Source organism: Bos grunniens, chromosome 14 (assembly GCF_055505025.1).
Source record: "Bos grunniens cultivar Pamir isolate PY7600 chromosome 14, Bosgru_T2T1.0, whole genome shotgun sequence".
Classification (NCBI taxonomy): Eukaryota; Metazoa; Chordata; class Mammalia; order Artiodactyla; family Bovidae; genus Bos; species Bos grunniens.
The window spans coordinates 57,469,412-57,492,360 of record NC_141178.1 but is presented as its reverse complement, the minus strand read 5'-3'; the positions used below and the strand labels follow the sequence as shown (position 1 = coordinate 57,492,360).

At 42.1% G+C, this 22,949-nt stretch overlaps 2 long non-coding RNA genes across 2 annotated transcripts in view; one reads left to right on the top strand and one right to left on the bottom strand.

Moving 5' to 3' along the window:
- Positions 1-3,023: 3,023 nt before the first annotated feature.
- On the bottom strand, positions 3,024-7,414 carry LOC147359466 (uncharacterized). Its single transcript, XR_015140832.1, has 2 exons — positions 7,260-7,414; positions 3,024-3,817 (listed from the first exon to the last, which is right to left on the bottom strand). It is a non-coding gene; the product is annotated as an uncharacterized LOC147359466 (long non-coding RNA).
- The window catches only part of LOC147359465 (uncharacterized), a 28,801-nt gene continuing 13,231 nt past the window's right edge, over positions 7,380-22,949 (top strand). The window contains exon 1 of the long non-coding RNA XR_015140830.1: positions 7,380-7,545. This is a non-coding gene — a long non-coding RNA (uncharacterized LOC147359465). The remainder of the gene's footprint in view (positions 7,546-22,949) is intronic.

Sequence of the window (22,949 nt, the reverse complement as noted above, 5' to 3'; positions counted from 1 at the left end):
CTTCAAAATGAAAGGTTTACCCAGGTTAACTCAAGATGCTTTGGCAGTTCTTTTTAAAGGGAACTTCTCCTTATGACCAGACATTGCAGGGGGGAAAAGAATATACATTTAGTAAAAATATATATTTCAGGGAATTCCCTGGTGGTCTAGTGGTTAAACTCGGCACTTCTGTGGCCTAGGTTTAATCCCTGGTTGGGGAACTAAGATCCCACAAGCCGGGCAGTGGGGCCAAAAGAAAAGAATTACATATACATACATACATATATATAATATATATATATATATATATATATATTTCAGTGTACACACACTTCCATTCCTAGGGGTATTTTGAAAATTGGGGCTTTAATTGCCAGGCTGCCAGGCTTCAGACCCTGGTGACTCTTTCCTAATTACAACATACAAATTTAAATAGATGAATAATATAATAAAATTTACCTCCTAGTTACTATTTCTATGTATCAATTTCTCCATTTGTCAAATGGAAACAGTAATAGTACCTACCTCATATTTTTTAAAGAGTTAAACTGAAAAAAATAATCCATATGTACAAGTGCTTAGCACAGTGCCTTATTGATGAGCACATACTAAAAAAGAAAACACAAATGAAGTCATCATTAGTGATATTATATTGTGGCCATTGTGTGCTCAGTCACTCAGCCGTGTCCAACTCTTTGTGACCCATGGACTGTAGCTTGCCAGGATCCTCTTTCATGGGGATTCTCCAGGCAAGAATAATGGAGTGGGTTGCCATGCCCTCTTCCAGGGAATCTTCCCAACCCAGGGATTGAACCTAGGTCTCCCGCATTGCAGGCAGATCTTTACCAACTGAGCCACCAGGGAAGCCCGTATTGTGACCATTAAAAAGTGGATATATGACATCTGGGTCCCTTAGTAAATGAGATCTGACTCTAAACCCAGAGCGGCTGTACCCTCGTGTGTCCTTTATGTCCTTTAGGCTCTAGGCTTGGGCACCCTGTGGGTCTAGGCAGTGCCCACTGTGATTCTTCTGGCAGCTAACAGCCCTTAGCAGGGGCCCAGAGCACACAAGTTAGCTGAATTTTACACAACAAAGTCTAAGGCCCTCTTCTTAGTATTCATACACCAGTGCTCTCAGACTAGTTTTAAAATCTGCTTTTCTTTTTAAATAACTTTATCTACTGTTATAGAATGGATTGAAACAATCTGATCATAAAATCATCACTGCTAAACAACCTATCTTTTTAAGCATGACAGGATCACCTATGAGGAATGGAACTGACCTCAGTTTGGGGGCTTATATCTGCTTTTTCACACTGTGTCAATTTAATCATGAAGAAACCCACAAAACCTCCCTTATCTCAGGGAAGTGGCCGATGTTAATTGTAAAGGTTTATCTTCTTTTAACCGTCGTCTAGGAGAGTTGTTTTACTACCTTATCATAGCTCTATTATGACAAGAAATGGAAAATTCATGCCTGCACATATTGCTTATGAATATGTGGCAGGTCTGGATGCATCTTTTATGAAGATGGAACATTTGGCTTTGCGTTTGGTAGTGTGGAGAATAACACACCTGGGCCCGCACCCTAGGTGACGTCCAGGTTACTATTACAAGGGTTTCACTAACTCTGAGTAGTTTTCAGGCACTTAGACCCTCATAAATGGTCCAGGCCTCACTGGTAGTACTTTATTTCTATGACTTTTAGGAGTTAGAGATAATATGAGCTAGCTGAGTTTGTAAAGCATGTGGGAAATATATGGGAAATATATGCAAATACAGCCTTAGAAAAGGGCTTCCCTGGTAACTCAGTGGTAAAGAAGCTGCCTGCCAATGCAGGAGACTAGGTTTGATCCCTGGGTCTAGAAGATCCCCTGGAGAAGGAAATGGCAACTCATTCCAGTATTCTTGCCTGGGAAATCCCATGGACAGAGGAGCTTGGTAGGCCACAGTCCATGGGGTCACAAAGAGTCAGAAATGACTTAGCGACTAAGCAGCAACAAGAATAAAAGCCTTAGAAAGCAGATTTGTTAGTGCTTTCTTTCACTGTTGCTACTCCTGTAAGAGCCAGATCAGATCTTGAAAGGCTGTGATGGCTGCCATCTAGTCCAAGGTCTCTCTTGGAACACATCACTGGTTCACTCTCTGTTGGTCTCAAGTCACCTTTTGCTTTCTGGTGGAATAAATGTAACTCTTCTGTAGCACTTAATGTAGTAATTGATTAACCCATATCAGTCTTTTGTATTTTTAGAAGGAGCTCATGAAAGTGAAAGTTGCTCAGTTGTGCCCAACTCTTTGCAACCCAATGGATTGTAGACTGCCAGGCTCTTCTGTCTATGGGGTTCTCCAGGCAACAATACTGTAGTGGGCTGCCATTCCCTTCTACAGAGGATCTTCCCAACCCAGGGACTGAACCTGGGTCTTCTGCATTGCAGGCAGACTCTGTACCATCTGAGCCACTAGGGAAGCCCTAAGGAGCTCATAATTATATCTAACATTCATGCTCTCCAAGTATCTCTTTGAAATCTATCTGCTTTCAATCTTGCTCAGGCTTTTCTAATGTTTGAAAGGAATTGGATAGGAAAAGATGACTTGGCTTTTAGTACAAAAGCCACCAGAGAACCTTTGGAACATTCTTTTGCACACTGGTGTCTTCTGATACTCACTCAGTAGGTAAACTCATGTGGAAGAGAGCTGTGTCTAATGGGACTGTCTGATTCTATTTATTTTTTGTTATCATCTTGCAGGGCTGTTTTTGGTATGCAGTCATTTGAGTTTCCAGTCTCCAAAAAACTGGGTAATCCTGTGCAGATAATTTCAAATTTGCCTCAAACACCTAAACAATGACATTTTGTATGTGCCAACTTGGGTTTTTGCTTTTGAGAACAACTAGAAAGCTAAGGAGAGATGCTTCTCTTCCAATCAGTAATTTAAATGTCTTTGAGTTTTATTTGGTTTTATTCTTTAACATTAATTTAAATGTATTTCGGTTTTATTTCGTTTTATTGCTATGCATGCAACTTTTACTACTCTGCCAAAAGTATGAATTTTGCACATTTTAATTTAGGTCTTAATGTGTATATGTGTTGTACAAGCCAAATAATAATTTTATGTGTGTTTTTGGCTGAAAACCAGGAAGCAAGCATTTGTCTCAGGAGCCTAGATTGTTTTTTGGAGCTCCAAAGAACTTCCCTTAAAACAATTGCCTAGAAGCTTTTGATCTTCTAATGTTATTGATAAGATATTTCATCACCATCCCAATATATTTTTATATACTTATCGTTCAGCAGGATGTGAGAGTTGGACTGTGAAGAAGGCTGAGCGCCGAAGAATTGATGCTTTTGAACTGTGGTGTTGGAGAAGACTCTTGAGAGTCCCTTGGACTGCTAGGAGATCCAACCAGTCCATTCTGAAGGAGATCAGCCCTGGGATTTCTTTGGAAGGAATGATGCTAAGGCTGAAACTCCAGTACTTTGGCCACCTCATGCGAAGAGTTGACTCACTGGAAAAGACTCTGATGCTGGGAGGGATTGGGGGCAGGAGGAGAAGGGGACGACAGAGGATGAGATGGCTGGATGGCATCACTGACTCGATGGACGTGAGTCTGGGTGAACTCCGGGAGTTGGTGATGGACAGGGAGGCCTGGCGTGCTGTGATTCATGGGGTCGCAAAGAGTCGGACACGACTGAGCGACTGATCTGATCTGATCGTTCAACAGTTTCCAGGTTGGCGTGCAGATGCTGAAACTCCCTTCCCAGGACTTGCAAGGCTGTACATTCTCTGGCCCTTACTTCTGCTCAGAACTCCTGGTTGAGTGAGTGAACTCATGCATCTGCCACTGTAGAAATAGAGCATTTGTATTACAATCACAGACAAAAGCTAAAAAGACGAAGTAACCACAGTGAGATATCAACACATAGCCATTAGAATGGCTATTATCAAAAGAGCAGAAAATCACAAGTGTTGGCGAAGAGATGGAGAAGTTGGAAGCTTTGTGTCCCGCTTGTGGGAAGGCACATGGTACAGCTGACATGGAAACCAGTGTGGAGGTCCTCCAAAAATTAAAAGTAGCATTACCATATGATCCAGCATCCATTCTGGATGCATGTGCAGAAGAATAGAAAGCAGAGACTCAGACATCTGTATACCCATATTCAGAACAGCATCATTCGTACTAGGCAGGAGGTGAAAGCAACCCAAGTGTCCACCAGTGGATGAATGGATAAACAAAATGTGGTCAATCCATCCAAGGGAATATTATTCAGCCTCTAAAAGGAAGGCAAATCTGCCACATGCTACTACATGGATGAACCTGGAGGACAATATGTGAAGTGAATAAGCCAGTCACAAAAAGTCAAATGCCATTATGATTCCACTTACATGAGTTGCCTAGAACATCAAGTTTATAGAAATGGGGAAAGGTTGGTTGCTAGGAGTTGGGGGGAGGGGAGAATGGTGAGTTTTAATAAAGTTTCAGTTTTCGAAGATGAAAAACTTTCTGGAGATATGTTGCACAGCAATGTAAATATCCACAGCACTACTGAACTGTACACTTAAAGATGGTTTAAATGGTTAAGCTTTATGCTATGTCCATTCTAGCATAATATTTAAATAAATAATGCATATTCACATTGAAAAAAGCCTTACAAGGTTATCTTATTTTTCCATTATGACCTAACAATTTTATGACTAATAAAGAATGGATATCATGAAGTGTGAAAGAACTTGCTGGGAAAGATTGAGAGCAGGAGGAGAAGGGGGCGACAGAGGATGAGATGGTTGAATGACATCACTGATTCAATGGACACGAGTTTGAGCAAACTCTGAGAGAAAATGAAGGACAGGGAAGCCTGGCTTGCTGCAGTCCATGGGGTCGCAAAGAATCAGACATGACTTAATGACTGAACAACAACAACAACAAATCATAATAACAGAAGATAAAGTAGAAGATACATTCAAGTTCTTAATTTTTTTCCTGTCTCCATGGATCAGTTTTACTACCTCGGTCTGGAGGCCACCAGTTTTACAGTATGTCCGTTGGCTGACCGTGATGCACACAGAGCCACACCCCCAGCTCCCTGTAAGGAAGGGCACATGTCACTGCGGCAGTGTGCTCACTGGACAGCCTGCTGCCAGCCACCCTGGGACCTGCCTGCTGTGAACAGCCACCTCACCGGGGTCATGGCCTTCCTTGAGTGTTGGTGACTGAGTGTGATGGGTGGGGAAAGTGTGGCCCTTTTAGCTGGCTGTGGGGCACAGGTGGTCAGCGCCCTCATTCCAGACTTTCTTGCCCTGCGGCTGAGGTTTTGTCTGGCCTGCACTGCGGTTCTGCTTCTTTCTCTGCCTGAGTCTACTTTCACTTCCTTCCTTTCACGGGTATGGATTCCTAATAAAAAAATTTACACCCAAATTCCATCTCAGCATCTGATTTCAGAGAATAGAACTTGCAACATATATCAACATACTATTAAGAATGGGGGTGGAGGAGGGATGGAGTGGGCATTTGGGGTCAGCAGATGCAAGTTATTATGTATATTTAGGATGGATAAACAACAAGGGCCTACTGCATAGCACAGGGAATTAAATTCAATACCTGTGATAGGCCATAATGGAAAAGAATATAAAAAGAATATATATATATATAATGGAATCACTTTGCTCTATAGCAAAATTAATACTTTTTTTATTATGTTTAATACATTTGATTAACATTGTGAATCAATTAGGCTAAAATTAAAAAAAATTTAAGTATAATTGATTCACAATTAAATTGATTCACAAAATTAAAAAGATACTATTAAGGTTAATGTAAACTGATTCTTTAATTTCTAAACATGAGTGAACAAGTATTTAAGTTACTTAGTGAAATGATGAAGGCCATTATATTTGAAGAATAAAACAAGTGGGAGTTCTAAACAGGAAAATTAAGGTCTTTTATGATTAAGAAACACACACATACACAACCCATACACACACAAAAGAACCAAACATTAAAAATAATATCACAAAATGAATAGGAACCTTTGCTCTATGAAAGCTGCAGTGTTTGTACTTCAGGTAAACATTTTTATACAAAGCAAGTATGATCAGACGTTAATATTTGTATGTTACTCCCACATTGTAAATGTAGACATGATCAATGGGTTTGAAAGAAGAGCTACACATACATATCCTAAGATGATTGGAGAAGGAAATGGCAACTCTTTCCGGTATTCTTGCCTGGGAAATCCCATGGACAGAGGAGCCTGGTGGGCTACAGCCCACGGGGTCACAGAGTCATACACAACTTAGTGACTAAACAACAATCCTAAGACGATAAACAGCTTAATCCACCATCAGGCCAGTTCATAGTTACAAGGAGAGGAAGATAAAATGTGCGGGAAAGGCCAAGGTGGGAGCTACCAGGCAACTGAGTAGTTACCTTTAATATAGTTATTCCCTTTAGAGTAACTAGAGCCGTATTTCTGATTCTTCTTTGTGCCTCTATGATAGCTTGTGGAATTACAGAGTTTCTCTGAGAAATCCCACACATCTGAGAAGTTTTTCCAAACATTACAGTCTCTGCAGATGTGTTTTGTGCTCAAATATAATTTAATTTCTACTTCCCTTTGACTTTATTTATGTGGATCTTATAGGACCTTCCACATGTAGAACATTCTTAAACATAAACATATATAAAACCTTCAAAATCAGAAGTCAGTGGTTTGTGATCATGGAAGGAAGAAGAGATGTAACAAATGAATTAATTTTACTTCCATTTAGCTATTGAATGAGCTAAAAACTCAGCCTTCTTCCAGGTTTTTCTAAACTGTGATAATGAGAGCTGATATTTACTCATGCAATGTGTCATATGTACTTTATTAGGATTATCTCAGTATTTCTTCAAAACAACCTGCAAAGAAGGAATTATTATAAACTCATTTTACAATAAGGAAATACATAGCTTAGAGGATTTAAACAACTTGCCTAAAGTTATAGGGGATGGAACTGAAAGAAACAGGAAGGAAACTAAGTGGCTGGCTGGAATATACATGTGAATGTAACCAGCCAGTTCATCAATTTGCTGTTTAATTTATGGTTTACATTGTATGAATTGGTATTTTAAGTAAATGTTCTGAATTGTGGAATTGTATTACTTTGGATTGATAGACTTTAGTTAAAAAAACTACAAGACACTTAAATTTTAAGTTTTTTTTTCCATTAAAAATGTTGCAGGCTTATTTAAGGAAGAAAATACCCAAAGCAGTTACAGTGAATAAATTGTTCTTTGGATGACTCACCTAAAGGAGAGGGTGAGGCATTAAATGATCCATCTAATCATCTAATCTCATTTACCAGGGAGATGATGGTTTTCATTTCCTGAACTTTGAAGTTTACCCAGCTCATTGCCAGAAACCTCTTTGTGGGGCTCAGAAATGGCAGATACATGCCATCTGTCCTGCCTGTCCTCCCTGCCACACCCACGGCAGACAGTACTAATAGATCACAGCACCGACGGAGCCCAGAGGTGGTCAGGAATCTGTTTCGGCTGAGTCCAGAGGAACCAAATGACTGGAAAGACTTTTGGTGAGAACAACACTGTTTTTGGTCCTCTAGCACTTTGGGGGACTGGAAAAGGGGAGTTCAAGGTGCAGCTCTGGTCTATGGGGCTTTTAAAATGAGTGATTTTTTTTTTTTTTTTCAAATACCTTGAACTGTCTCAGCTTCCTCTTAAATTTTCTAATCAGGGTTGTGGCATTTAAGGCAGAGAGGTTTTAGGGCAAAAGCTACTCTTTCCACTTCCTTGATTCCTTATTAGGCAACTGGACAGTTAAATAATATTAACACAATCTCACTTAGACTGATAAGAGCTTAATGTATTGATCTTCTGACTAATACATTTGCAACTTTAAAGGAATCTTTTATCTGCTATTCAGATTTCATAAACGTTTATGTTAGGTGATTTCAGAATCGCTGGCTCTTGGAAACACAATAGCAGTTTTGGTTCCTTTGTGGAACTCTGCAGCCTAACAGGGACAGTTATTTTGAAACAAACTTTTTGGCAAACCTCAGATAACAGCTTACCCGAGGTCCCTGAGCTTGTGGGTAGGCATGGGCTGTGGCTCAGGACTAAATAGAAATGAATGTTCTCTGCAGGGAGCAGTCATTACCAATTTAATGAACCAGAGTTCTGTTCATAGCTCTGTGAAGGATCATAATGTGTAAATTTAAATAAACCACCATGGCTTTGATTTTAAGTGTTAATATGTAAACTATTAGTCTCTTTCTAAGTTTGAAAGTAAAATGTACGAAATTTGAATGTGTCTATCAAGTTTACTGACAGGTGGCAATACCCAATGAGAGACACCAATAGAAATGCAAACAGGGTTCCAAACAATGACATTGCAGGCTCTGAGGTCCGCGTGGGTTAGTTCTGTTCTATCTGCTATAGGGTTGAAAGAAGTGAAAGTGTTAGTTGCTCAGTCATGTCCGACTTTTTGTGACCCCATGGACTATATCTCTGTCCTTGGGATTTCCCAGGCAAGTACTGGAGGGGGTTGCCATTCCCTTTTCTGGTGATCCTCCTGACCCAGGGATTGAACCTGGTTTCCTGCATTGCCGGCAGATTCTTTACTGTCTGAGTCACATGGGGTTATAGGATTGATGGCTTTCATTAGTAAGTTACATTTAAACACACATTTATATACACGTGCATATGACACATCTTTTAAGTTGTAAACCAAAGCAATGAAAATGTCCTTTGAGATCAACTTCACGGTCTCTTCTCAGAGCTCCTTCTGTAGGACTCTTCATCAATTCCCTTTATTTGCAACATTTTCTATTGACTGTAGACTTCTGCATGTGGGGATATACTGGGTCCTGTTCACTGCTGTCTTTTCAGAGCCTAGTTCTATGCCTGATCCACACCTGGTGCTCATGAAATGTTTGCTGGATAAATGAATGAGTGACTTTGAGAAGTATAACTACTGAACAAAGGATCTTGTACCAGGACTTCTTTTTCCATGCTTAATGAGTTTTTCTTGAACAGCTAATTTAATTTAATTTTTTTAGTTAGTAAATTCAATTGTCTGATCTCCAGGTGAGTTCCACTTGGGATGAACTGAGCCAACTGTCTTGAAATTGGGATCCAAGTACTTTCTGAGGATGGAAAAGATTTTCCAGGTGGTCCACAGACAAAATCACTTTAAAGGAATCAACATGCAGATCTTTGACTTCTACATATGCTCTTTTTCTTAAAATTAGTTTTCATGAGAACACACATATAAATCACTTCCACAGTTGTGATCATGTTTCTTCCACTTTTATTGTAAAAAGGGGCATGTTTCCCACACAGTGTGAATCCTACCTGGAGTGGGAGAAGCTCAGGTGACCATAAAACCTACCATCCAAACCTCAGGGGCATTCCTGAGCAAGAAACATAGGCTCTACACATCATTAACTTGGGATAACTAACACTGACAAAGATGTTTTAAAGATAATGCTATTATAATTCCCTTCCCCCCTTCTGAGAATACTTGGCTAAAATGTGCCTCTTAGTGAAAGTGTAGCAGGTAAATTAATAATCACTTATTGTATATCAGTAAAAAAATTTAAGATATTCTTCCTAGATATTGATCAAGCAAACAAATATAATGAGCGAGTTAGTGGTTTCCAAAATCTTGTTAGAAAAAAAGGAGGATGTAATTGGGTTGTCAGTGGATAGATCAAAAGAGATTTGCAAACACGTTTATAGCAGCATTATTCATAATAACCCAGAGTTACTAACCCAAAGCTCCACCAACAGTAGGATAAATTGTGGCAGTGGTACAGGCAAATGCTACGTAGCAGTGAAGAAAAGCAAGCTATCACTACACAAAACACACACGCCCACTGGGCTGCAACTGCAGACTGGCAAGCTTTGTGGTTGCTCAGCTTCGAGACCGAAGAAAGAGCCTGGAGAAAACAACACAGACAGGAATGGCTTGTTGAACAGGACATCTCACCCAGATCTCCCAGTGACACCCTCCCGATTACAGCAGGTAGCTAGCAGATTGGACGTGGAGCAGTCTTCTCTACTTGGGGAGAAGGAGGCTACCATTTACAGGCAGAACTGAGGTCAGAAAGACTCAGTTCCCAGGGACTAATTAAGCCCTATAATTAAGAGGATTTGGATAGTCATGTGGGTGAAGCTGAGACTCTAGAGAGAATGAGAGGATGGTCATCTGCAGAGGTCTGACCGCACAAGGACTTTCACAACTGCAGAGGGTACATACGAGAGGATTCCATCTTGATGAAGTTTATCAACAGATAAAACTGATTTATGGCATTGGAGACTAAAATAATGCTACCTTAAAATAGACAGCTAATGGGAAGTCTGGCCTTTTATACAGTTCATGAGGTTCTCATAGCAAGTACATTGGGGTGGTTTGCCATTCCCTCCTCCAATGGATGCAATGAACATGAACTTGTGCAAACTCTGGGAGATGGTGAGGGACAGGGAGGCCTGGCGAACTGTGGTTCATGGGGTTGCAAAGAGTTGGATACGACTGGGTGACCGAACAACAACAACAACAAATGTTGCTGTAAACACAGGGAGCTCAACCTAGTGCTCTGTGACAACCTAGAGGGGTGGAATAGGGTAGCAGGGTAGGATAGGGTAGTGGGGTAGCAGGAAAGTTCAAGAGGAAAGGGACATATTTATACTTACGGCTGATTCACGATATTGTTTGGCAGAAATCAACACAACATTGTCAAGCAATTGTCCTCAAATAAAAAAGAACAATAGAACCTTTGGGTGGAATATAGGCTAGGAGGGGACATAAGAGAGACCTCCAAACAGATGGAAATAGTCTAATCTTGATTTGGGTAGTGGTCACGTGGACCTATGTATATTTAAAATCTCCCTGAACGGTACACTTGAGATTTGTAAACTTTATTGAGGTTACATGTTAGCACGAAAGAAGAAACTGATTTATTTAGTCAATAAAGGTGTGCTTATGCACAATGCTAGGTGCAGCTGATCTAATACTGAAGTTACAGATAGGATAACCATATCCCATGTGAGCCCTTCTTTTGCCATAATTACTAACACCTACTTGCACTCCCCTATCACCAGTTAGTGATCACTATGTAACAAATCCATCCCCAAACTTAGCGGCTTAAAAAAACAATAATTTCCCAAGTGGCACTGGAGGTAAAGAATCCGCCCACCAATGCAGGAGACTCAGGAGACACAGGTTCGATCCCTGAGTCAGGAAGATCCCCTGGAGGAGGAAATGGCAACCCACTCCAGTATCCTTGCCAGGAAAATCCCATGGACAGAGGAGCCTGGTGGGCTACAGTCCATGGGTTGCAAAGACTCGGACATGATTGCACGACTAAGCACACACACAGTTTTAATACACTTCCTGATACCATAGGTCAGGCACTCATGCAGGCTCAGACGGTCGATTCTTGTACATCTGTTTGTCTTGAGGGCAGCTGTTGGTGGTGTTGACTGGCAGGAGGGCTCAAGAAGACTCTCCTCCCAGACTCCAGCAGAGAGGCTGAGAGAGGAGTCAGTGGGATAACTGCCTGGTGCCCTCGTGGCCCCTCTGGAGGGTGTCTCAGGGTGGTAAGACCTCTAATGTGGTGCATGGCCAGTTGGAAGCCACGTGGGCCTTTACGACCTGGCCCTGGGAGTCACATGGTGTCTCTTTTGACTCACTCTGCTCATGTTCAAGTAGGGCAGGCATAAACCCCAGCTCCAGTAGGAGGAGTGTCGCAGAATTACAGTCATTTTTTAAAAAGCACAATGCATGCTTACAGACAGGATCCAAGGACTTATCATCTCCGTTCTGAATACCTTTCTCACATCCTTTCCTCTTCTCCATCTTCACTATGACTTCATTAGCTCAGATTCTCAGTCTCTTATCTGTACTATTGGATGATGCCCTTAGCTGGTCTCTTGTTCCTAGTTTCTCTCCCTTTCATTTGATCTTACTGGATGTTAACTGATGTGCCATCCCGTGTCTGTCAAGCTTTTGCTAAAAAAAATATATATATATATATATTTTTTTTTTTTTTCTTAATAAATCTGGGTTTATTTACTAATTAAAATTCAAACTCCTTTGCCTGCCAGTCAAGGCCCTTTGTCACCTAGTGCTCATCTAACTTCCAAACTTATCTTCCGCAGGCCCTTTCATGGGTTTGAACTTTCACCAGACGTCTCTTTTCCATTTTCTCTCTCTGGGACCTGCCCTTCACAGACTGAGTATGAACTCACAGGGTTTATTTTGTGTCTTCATGGGCCTTCCCACTCCTCGGCCCCTACCCTCCCACCCAAATCTCACAGTTCTGAAAGGTCCTGATAAAAAGCTTCCTCTGGTTGGACTAAGCATGCCTGGGCTAGAATGCTTAGTCCAGCCAGTGGACGTTTACGGCAGTCTTCTTTGTCAGGCTCTGTTTTAGGTCCTGAAAACACAGGCAGATGAGGTTCCCAGCCTACGAGTTTATAAATCCTTATTTGGAAGTAATACTGTCCTTAGATGTCTCGTGAAAATTCACTTGTTCTTTCCTTGTGCTACCTTTGGTGGTGGTGTAAATGGAGTAACTAAACGGCCAGTCCTACAACTGTATGACCTAGGGCCTCAGTTTTCTTTTCTGTAAAGTATGATAATAGTCATACCTGTCACATAGTTACCATAGTAACCATGAAGCTCACACATGTGATTAAATATAAAACACCTAGAATAGAGTTTGGCAAACAGACCTAAATTAGCTTCAGTAATTATCATCGTCATTATCACCACCATCGTCCTTAGTTACACATATTTTTTCCTCTCCTCTTGCCCCATTAGATTATAAACTTACTTTTTTAGAAGTGGGCAGTGTATCTTATGTATTTACAGTGTCTTGAAAGAGTGAGAGCTTTTAAGTCAGGCAGAGATGTTTGAGTCCAGCTGTGCCTCTCACTAACTGTTAGACCCTGGGCAAGTTGGCATTCCATACTTTATTTTTTTCATATGTAAATTCTGACAGAGAGTTGTCATGGGGATTTAATGTGGTAACATTTGTAAATCATCTGATACTTAGGATGTGACCCCAAATGACAAAGATGGTAACAATGATAATGATGATACAATAACTGACAATTCCTCAAACCCCCTCTATTTAATACGATATATAATTTAGTATAGTCTATATATAAGTAATCTTTTTATCATTCACTGTAAATAGTAAATACCTTTACATTTCAACCCATATGGTTTTGCCTTATCTTTTACAATCATTACATAGCTTTTCTTTATATGTGTGTGTGTGCATGCATGCTAAGTCACTTTGGTTGTATCCGACTCTGTGCCACCCCATGGATTGTAGCCCGCCAGGCTCCTCCGTCCATGGGATTCTCCAGGCAAGAATACTGGAGCAGGTTGCCATGCTCTCCTCCAAGGGATCTTCCTGATCCAGGGGTCGAACCTGCATCTCATGTCTCCTGCATTGACAGGCAGGTTCTTTACCACTAGTGCCCCCGGGAAGACCTGATATATGTGCACCATAATTTAATCAGTCTCTTACAAATGTGTTTCCAGCTTTTTGCATTATATGCCACACTGTAATCAAATGAATTACATACACATGTTTCCACCCTATCTTATTATTTCTTTAAGACAAGTGATTAAAAGTAAAGCTGCTTGGATAAAGGAAATATGCTTATGGGTTTTATGCATATTGACTACATTTATGCAAATGGTAGATTTATGCATAAATCTACCATTATTCCCCCAGTAGGGACCATCTCTGTTTCAGACATCTTTGAAACATGAGACTTTGATCAAGACTTTACACCTTCCTAAAGATTTATTTTTCATCTATCCTTTTAACCTGTCAATATATCCCAAGTAACCCATGTTTTTGTTTTTTTTTTTTTTAAGGTGTACCTGTTTTTATTTCCTCTGGACTCTGGACTTTTTGAGGGAAAAATCCTTTTTTCATTTTGGTTGTGTCCCCAAGTCACTGGTCCATTTCTTTGGAATCTAGAGTAAACACTTCTCTTTCCTCAGCAATTCTTTGCTGCTTTAAGGTTGATACAGGTCTTAAACAAAATCACCTACTTATTTGTTAAAGAATGGGCGAAAAGAGAGAGAATTTCAAGTGCTCAGAAATTAAAATTTACATTTAGAATTTCCTTTCCTTTTGACTGTACCTTCCTTTCTCTCCTGTTGGTATTTCCCAAGCAGATAGATTTAGAGGAGCTGAGCGCAGCACCCACAGCTGCAGAGAAGAACAGAGAAGAGATGAGGAGGGGCAGTCTGAGGGGTTGCCGGGCAAGCACAGAGGTGACTGTCCCATCTCACCTAACCAGGCACACCTAACCTGGTGTGGTCAGTGCGCTAGAAGAGTTTGAGATCCTATTGTGTGCCAGACGTTAATACCAGACTTAAAAATGGAAAAGAGTGCCATACACTAGGCAAAACGCTGAGACCAACCAGGGTGATTCTACAGAAAGACAGGAAGAATTGTTCCTTACAACAGAACAGAGAAACAGAACGCGAATTTTAGACAAAACAACCAAAAACACAATCCAGAGAGAGGAAGCTGCTTTAGTAAATCACTGTATCTGAAAATTTAATTCAGACATAAAAGCAAGTTTCCTCCTTTAGTCTCATAATCACATGGTTCCTCCAGGGAGATCTTAAAATTCCTGTGGATGATCATTCATAAAGAGGTCCGTGTAAGTGGTGGGGCATAAAAGCCAGGTGAAGCACTGACGAGCCAGAAAAGAGGCTGTTCTATTGATTCTCCTTCAGTTTTAGGAGGGCCTTAGATTTGTGCTTTGAGGGTATATCAGTCAGAGTCCTCCAGAGAAACCGAACCAATGGGGTGTGTTGTGTTGTGTGTGTGCGTGTCTGTGTGTGTAAAGACAGACAGACAGACACACATGCACAGAGAGACTGAACTTACTTGAAGGAATTGGCTCATGCAATTGTAGAGGCTGGCAAGTCCAAAATCTGCAGTGAGTCAGGAACCCTGGAGACCCAGGGAAATGCTGATGTTGCAGCTGAAGTCTGAAAGCCATCTGGGGACAGAACTCCTATTTCCAGGGGTGTGTTAGCTGCTCAGTCGTGTCCGACTCTTTGTGATCCCATGGACTGTAGCTCTCCAGGCTCCTCTGTCCATGGAATTCTCTGGGCAAGAATACTGTAGTGGGTAGCCATTTCCTTCTCCAGGTCTTTCCGACCCAGGGATTGAACCTGGGTCTCCTGCATTCCAGGCAGATTCTTTACCATCTGAACCACCAGAGTACCACAGTCTTCTACTCTTAATGCCTTCAACTGATTAGACAAGGCCCACCCACTTTATGGAGAGTGATGTGCTTTATTCGGTGTCTACTGGTTTAAATGCTAATCACACCTGACCAATACCTTCACAGTACCATCCAAACTGCTGTCTGACCTGAAACTGAGTATCAGGGCCTAACCAGGCTGACACATGACATTAATCATCATCACAAGGGGTGTAATTTCTTTTCAAGCAGGACTGTCACTGAGTGAAAGGGGAGAGGGTCTGGTGCCTTTAGGCCTTTGGGGTGATGAACCTCTGTAGGAAAACAGGACCTGCCATGTGGGAGAGTCAGTGGCCTCAAGGAGGGCTTGGGCAGAGGGACACCCAGGCTGCCTCTGTCCTGAGCAGAGAGAATACAGCTGGCCAAGAAGCAGCAGGGCCTGGAAAGAGGACAGATGTGGGGGGTGAGCAGAGTGTGAGGAGGAGCACATTCCATTAGATCTTTACCTGCAGAGAAGAAAAGAACGAGACGGTCTAGGAAGTCCCTTCTCATACCCCTGAGTTTCTGAACGCCTTAGCCAGGGACCCCTTCCTGGGATGGGGGCCACCAGTCAGCACCAGCGAAGTGAAGGGTCTCTAACTGAAGGGGCTTCTGAACCAACAAGTTCAACCCTTTGTTTAAGAGAAGTGAGGTCATGGAGGGTTCACCATGGGGCTGCTTGGGGTCTCGGCCTGCTCGTCACACACTGGGGCTCTTTTTTACTGTGGGTGATTTTTACCCACTTGGGGAGCTACAGAATCAGATCTGTCCTGAGGCTGGGATACTGGACCTATTCCTTCCCACACCATCAACCAGGATGTCAACGCTGGAGGATCCTTTAGTCTCCTGTGTAGGGGCTCTTTTACTTAATCTTCAGGACACAGACCCATTATTATTCTGTAAATTTAAATTTTCCAGTTAATTTTTAAACCTCATAAAGGCTAGTTTTAGTCAAAGATATTAATAATGAATGTTAAATAGACATGTCTATTTCACATAAGTTCTTGTCTCTTCAAATGATCACTGCCAAAAGGTTGTAACTTTCATGTCTATTGATGTCTGTTATCTTTCTAATATATCACAAAATAAATGTCATATCACATGAGGCACCAGGAGAAAAGCAAGACATCTATGTATGTATCTTTTTATCAGTAAAGAAACCTTTCTGAAAAACCGCCACCACTGCCCCTAGCAGATTTTCTTTGACCAAGATTGTATCACACCTTTCAAACCCAGACACAAACACATAATAAAATACTAGAACTTTTGGTAAATTGTGTTCTATCCATCAGGTGAAATAACTGAACTGTGAAATAAGCACTATTTTTTCAGATCCTAAAATTTTCCCTGTTAAGGCCAAGACCTGGGTGCCATTCCACAGCTGAATAAACTGCCAATGATGGGACTTCCTTGGTGGTGCAGGGCTTAAAAATTTGCCTTTCAAAGCAGGGGACATGGGTTCAATCCCCAGTCGGGGAACTAAGATCCCATGTGCTGCCAGGCCAACTAAGCCTGTGCACCCCAAATACTGAACCCGTGCACAACAACTAGAGAGAAGCCAATATGCCACAAAGTACAGACCCTCCATGCTACAAATAAGGCTTGATGCAGCCAAATAAATATAAAAACAATTGCCAATGATAAGGCTGTGAGTTGAGTGATGAGTGAACATGAGCCTTGCTTTCTCTAATCCCATTAAGACAAACAGAGAAGCTGGCAAAAGATCAGCTATAAAAACTTTCAACCACTGCCAGAGTGAAGTTTGCCCTTCCAAGAGCAGGATTCACACTGGCTTCTGGCTTCCCAGGAGAGTCTTCTAAGGAAAGTGTTGTACAGGCTTTATCTCGACCAGAATTAAGCTGTTGCCTCAAGTGACTCTGGACTCCAATGAAAGCCCTCACACCTTATCAGTTAGGTAAGGCCAAGGCAGTAGGATTCACATTTTAGAATGGAATACCAGACCACGTGACCTGCCTCCTGAGAAATCTGTATGTGGTCAGGAAGCAACAGTTAGAACTGAAATGGAACAACCGACTGGTTCCAAATCGGGAAAGGAGTACATCAAGGCTGTAAATGGTCACCCTGCTTATTTAACTTGTATGCAGATTGCTGCTACTGCTGCTAAGTCACTTCAGTCGTGGCCGACTCTGTGCGACCCCATAGACGGCAGCCCACCAGGCTCCCCCGTCCCTGGGATTCTCCAGGCAAGAACAGTGGAGTGGGTTGCCACTTCCTTCTCCAATGCATGAAAGTGAAAAGTGAAAGTGAAGTCACTCAGTCGTGTCCGACTCTTTGCGACCCCATGGACTGCAGCCCACCAGGCTCCTCCATCCATGGGATTTTCCAGGCAAGAGTACTGGAGTGGGGTGCCATTGCCTTCTCCATGTATGCAGATTACATCATGAGAAATGCTGGGCTGGATGAAGCACACACTGGAACCAAGATTGCTGGGAGACATATAAATCACCTCATATATGCAGGAGACACCACTCGTGGCAGAAAATGAAGAAGAACTAAAGAGACTCTTGATGAAAGTGAAAGAGGAGAGTGAAAAAGTTGGTTTAAAACTCAACATTCAGAAAACTAAGATCATGGCATCTGGTCCCATCACTTCATGGCAAATAGATGGGGAAGCAATGGAAACAGTGGCAGACTTTATTTTGGGGGCTCCAAAATCACTACAGATGGTGACTATAGCCATGAAATTAAAAGATGCTTGCTCCTTGGAAGAAAAGTTAGGACCAACCTAGACAGCATATTAAAAAGCAGAGACATTACTTTGCCAACAAAGGTCCATCTAGTCAAAGCTATGGTTTTTCCAGGAGTCATGTATGGATGTGAGAGTTGGACTATAAAGAAAGCTGAGCCATGAAGAATTGATGCTTTTGAAGTGTGGTTTTGGAGAAGACTCTTGAGAGTCCCTTGGACTGCAAGGAGATCCAACCAGTCCATGTTAAACGGAATCAGTCCTGAGTATTCATTGGAAGGATGATGCTGAAGCTGAAACCCCAATACTTTGGCCACCTGATGCAAAGAGCTGACTCATTAAAAAAGACCCTGATGCTGGGAAAGATTGAAGGTGGGAGGAGAAGGGGACAACAGAGGATGAGATGGTTGGATGGCCTCACCGACTCGACGGACATGAGTTTGAGTAAACTCTGGGAATTGGTGATGGACAAGAAGGCCTGGCATGCTGCAGTCCATGGGGTCACAAAGAATCGGACATGACTGAGCAACTGAACTATCATTCTAAGAGTTGAGTAATCACAACAATTTGCCATGAATGGCCTCCTAAATAGAAATAGAAAGTAAGGTGACCTGTTTGTACTTTCTGTCTGAATTCTCTTAGGTCCACCCTGATATTTTTGGTTCTGATGTACACAGGCTTTGTTTATTTCCATGGTTATTTTGGTCTTGAAATCTCTTTAGACCTTCGATTTACTGATTCCTTATAAATGACAAAAGATACTTATTTCATTCAATCTAGAATATATATAAAAATATAGATACTCATTGTGCCACAAATGACTGAAAACATACCTCACTGCTGGAGAAACACCTCTGAGAATAGACAGAAACATCAGAGAAGTTGTGCTTCAGGGCTGGTTGCTTCTGGCTGATGGTAATGCTGATTACATCTCAGACAATGTTCACAGGCCAGATGTGAAGAACTGACTCACTGGAAAAGACTTTGATGCTGGGAAAGATTGAAGGCAAGAGGAAAAGGGGACAACAGAGGATGAGATGGTTGGATGGCATCACCAACTCAACGGACATGATTTTGAGCAAGCTCCAGAAGTTGGTGGTGGACAGGGAGGCCTAGTGTGCTGTGGTCCATTGGGTCGCAAAGAGTCAGACACAACTGAGCGACTAAACTGAACTGAACTGAATGTTTATATAGGGCTTCCCAGGTAGCCACTAGTGGTAAAGAACCCAGTTGCGAATGAAGGAGAGGAAAGAGACATGGTTTCAGTCCCTGGGTTGGAAAGATCCCCTGGGATAGGAAATGGCAACCCATTCCAGTGTTCTTGCCTGGGAAATCCCATTGACAGAGGAGCCTGGAGGGCTACAGTTCATGGGTTTGCAAAGAGTTGGACACGACTGAGTGACTGAACTGAACTGATGTTCACAGGCAAAGGTCTCGATTTACCATCCAGGGGAAGGATGCAGGAGGAGAAGAACCAATGTAGAAACCACTAAAATGTCAGCTATTACAGGAATAAGAGAAAGAATAGGAATTATCAGGGGATCTGGATAAAGGATGTCCAGAGAGGTATGGGGAGATAAGAAGAAAAGTGTTTCAGAGAACACACACCTAGAACATTCTAGAAGGATCGGAAATCAGCTGTGCTAATGCTACTGCACTAGGAGGAGGATGAAGATCAGCATTCCCCTAGCCATTGCTTCATGAGAGTGGATTATTAATATACATGGGATGTGGTGCTATAGTAGATGCTAAGAATACAGAGAAAATCCAAAAACTAACTTACCTTCACATAACTTTCAACATGGTGTGGGAGAGAGATGAAAATGGTTTAAATGCACTGAAGTAAATGGCACAATAAAATTATGTGAGAGGAAGAGGGCAGGGAGAGCAGGAGTCATGATGGTTTCTTGGCAAAGGTAATTCAGCTACATTTTGATGAGGAACTTCCACGTGGAGAAGGGAGGTACAGGTGTTACCAATGAAGGATGCAGGTAAAGGAGTGTGTGTTGGGGCGGGGGTGAGGTCGTGGTGCTTAGGGAGGGGGCAGTTAAAAGCTATATTGTATATTTCTAGTACTTAAAATCATTCCTTCCTCATAGTATGTCTCCTGTAAATTTTGAATGGAATTCAGAAAGAGGAAGGGTTAAACTCCAATTAGGAAGAGCACTCAACCCTACCAGAAATACTTGCCAAAAATTTCATGTAGTTTAAGAGTCACTCTAAGGAAATAAGATCATATAAATGGAATTTGGAGATTTAAAGTAGTGAACATATGGCCATTATTTTAGCCCAGTGTTAAAAACACACTGAATAATTTGTTGTTGTTGTTTAATAAGTGAAAAGTCGATAGATTCAATCATCCGACAGCCCATGACAGGCCACTTGCGAACAACTCTGTCTCTGAACCGATGCTCAGAAGTTTTGGCCTTCATTTAATGTAGAAATGACTCAGTTCTCCAGACTCAGTTGTAATTGTTCCTGGAATAATTTCTAGGATTGAAACAAACTCTTATGTGGAGCAGATGTTCTAATGAAAGATTTTTGTATCCCTACAAAACTACCTCTCTTCTTCCGTAGCAGGGGTTATGTTTCAGGGAGAGTGTGAATGCAGAACGGTTTTGAAAATCAAGCCAAAAAACCTGGAAAGTACCCATATTGGTTGAGTTATATTTACATAATAGAAACCCCAGGCACATAAAACCTCAGCTGCTGTAGTGAAACTAACAGACTCAAAAATTTTTTTGTTTTGGGTTCTCTTGTATGTATGTATGTATGTATGTATATATATATACATATATATATATATATATATATATTAAAAGACACTTACTCCTTGGAAGGAAAGTTATGTCCAACCTAGATAGCACATTGAAAAGCAGAGACATTACTTTGCCAACAAAGGTCCGTCTAGTCAAGACTATGGTTTTTCCAGTGGTCATGTATGGATGTGAGAGTTGGACTGTGAAGAAGGCTGAGTGCTGAAGAATTGATGCTTTTGAACTGTGGTGTTGGAGAAGACTCTTGAGAGTCCCTTGGACTGCAAGGAGATCCAACCAGTCCATTCTGAAGGAGATCAGCCCTGGGATTTCTTTGGAAGGAATGATGCTAAAGCTGAGACTCCAGTACTTTGGCTACTTCATTCGAAGAGTTGACTCATTGGAAAAGACTCTGATGCTGGGAGGGATTGGGGGCAGGAGGAGAAGGGGAAGACAGAGGATGAGATGGCTGGATGGCATCACTGACTCGATGGACATGAGTCTGAGTGAACTCCAGGAGTTGGTGATGGACAGGGAGGCCTGGCGTGCTGCAATTCATGGAGTCGCAAAGAGTCGGACACGACTGAGAGACTGAATTCAACTGATATATATATATATATATATATTTATATATTTATATATTTATATATATATTTTTGGTTTTCATTAATCTCACTGGATATTATCCTGGAAAAATATGGCTCCTTAATTTTTTTTCAGAAGACAAAAATGAATTTAGTGAATATTTTTATGTTGGGTTAACCAGAGAGATTTGAAATATGGTATACAATCTGTTCGGAGAAGGCAATGACACCCCACTCCAGTACTCTTGCTTGGAAAACCCCATGGATGGAGGAGCCTGGCAGGCTACAGTCCATGGGGTTGCGAAGAGTCGGACACGACTGAATGACTTCACTTTCACTTTTCACTTTCATCATTGGAGAAGGAAATGGCAACCCACTCCAGTGTTCTTGCCTGGAGAATCCCAGGGACTGGGGAGCCTGGTGGGCTGCCGTCTATGGGGTCGCACAGAGTCGGACACGACTGAAGCGACTTAGCAGCAGCAGCATACAATCTGTTGGTGGTGGACCAGACATGAGAGGGCAGGACAGAGGTCATCTGGACTCAAATAGCAAAAGACAGAGTAAGAAGCAGGCGTTCCGAATTGTTCTCTCTGCTCTGTCACTAGTGAGTTGCCGTGTGTCTCTTGGGCTGATGCTGGGAAAGGTTCAGGAGGAGAAGAGGGGCAACAGAGGATGAGATGGTTAGATAACATCATTGACTCAATGGACATGAGTTTGAGCAAACTCCTTGAGAGATAGTGAAGGACAAGGAAGCCTGGTGTGCTGCAGTCCACGGGGTCGCAAAGAGTTAGACTGAACAACAACAAAAGGCTATGGATCTGGGGAGGGGCTGCACCAGGCCGCCAGTGAGAGGCCTCCATGTTGCTCTTAGAGGTTAGCTTGTACCAAACTAACTAATCAAATGAAATCATCAATCACACGAAAGGTTAACAGGACAGGAGCAGACAACGTTAATTCTCAACCCATTCTTGGAGGGGAGGCACCCTGAACAGCTTGTAGGGGTCGGTGGGGAGGCCAGGGCGGTCCACCTTTGAAGCCTGTGGTTTTGCACTCGCCATTGGGTTGGAGGTACAGGCCTGTGGGTGAAAGGGAAGGGTTTACATCTGTGGCCACAAGACCCGTGGGGTCGGGGTTGGTGCTAACACTGCTTCTGTGAAGCTTTTGTTCACAGTCCTTTAGGTATTCAAACAGACCAGGATCCCACATGGCAAATCCTATGGAATAATTTCCGACCCCTGAATTTCACTCACCTAGTTTCGATTTCACTACAAATGGATGGTGGTTCATCATTTAAAAGGAAGGATTTACATGCACAGTGCAGTTTCAAAAGTGGACTCAGGAGTTGTTATTCTGTAGCATCTTCCTGCCCGTCAGCTCACAGGGCTTCGGAGAGGATGAGAAACTAGACCTTGAAGGTACTTTCTGCCTTGTGCAGAGGGCGAGCTTTCTGATCAGCTTTAGAGCATTTCTGTCATCATACTGTAAAACTTTGGGCCAACCAGAAGCCTGAGGGGAAACCCTCTGGCAAGATTCTTTATACAGATGTGTGTAGAAAGACAGAAGGTCAAATACGAGGTGCATTCTCCGCAGCAGTGCCCAGCCAAGAAAATGAGTGAGTGGGGAACTCTGGTGAAGAGAAG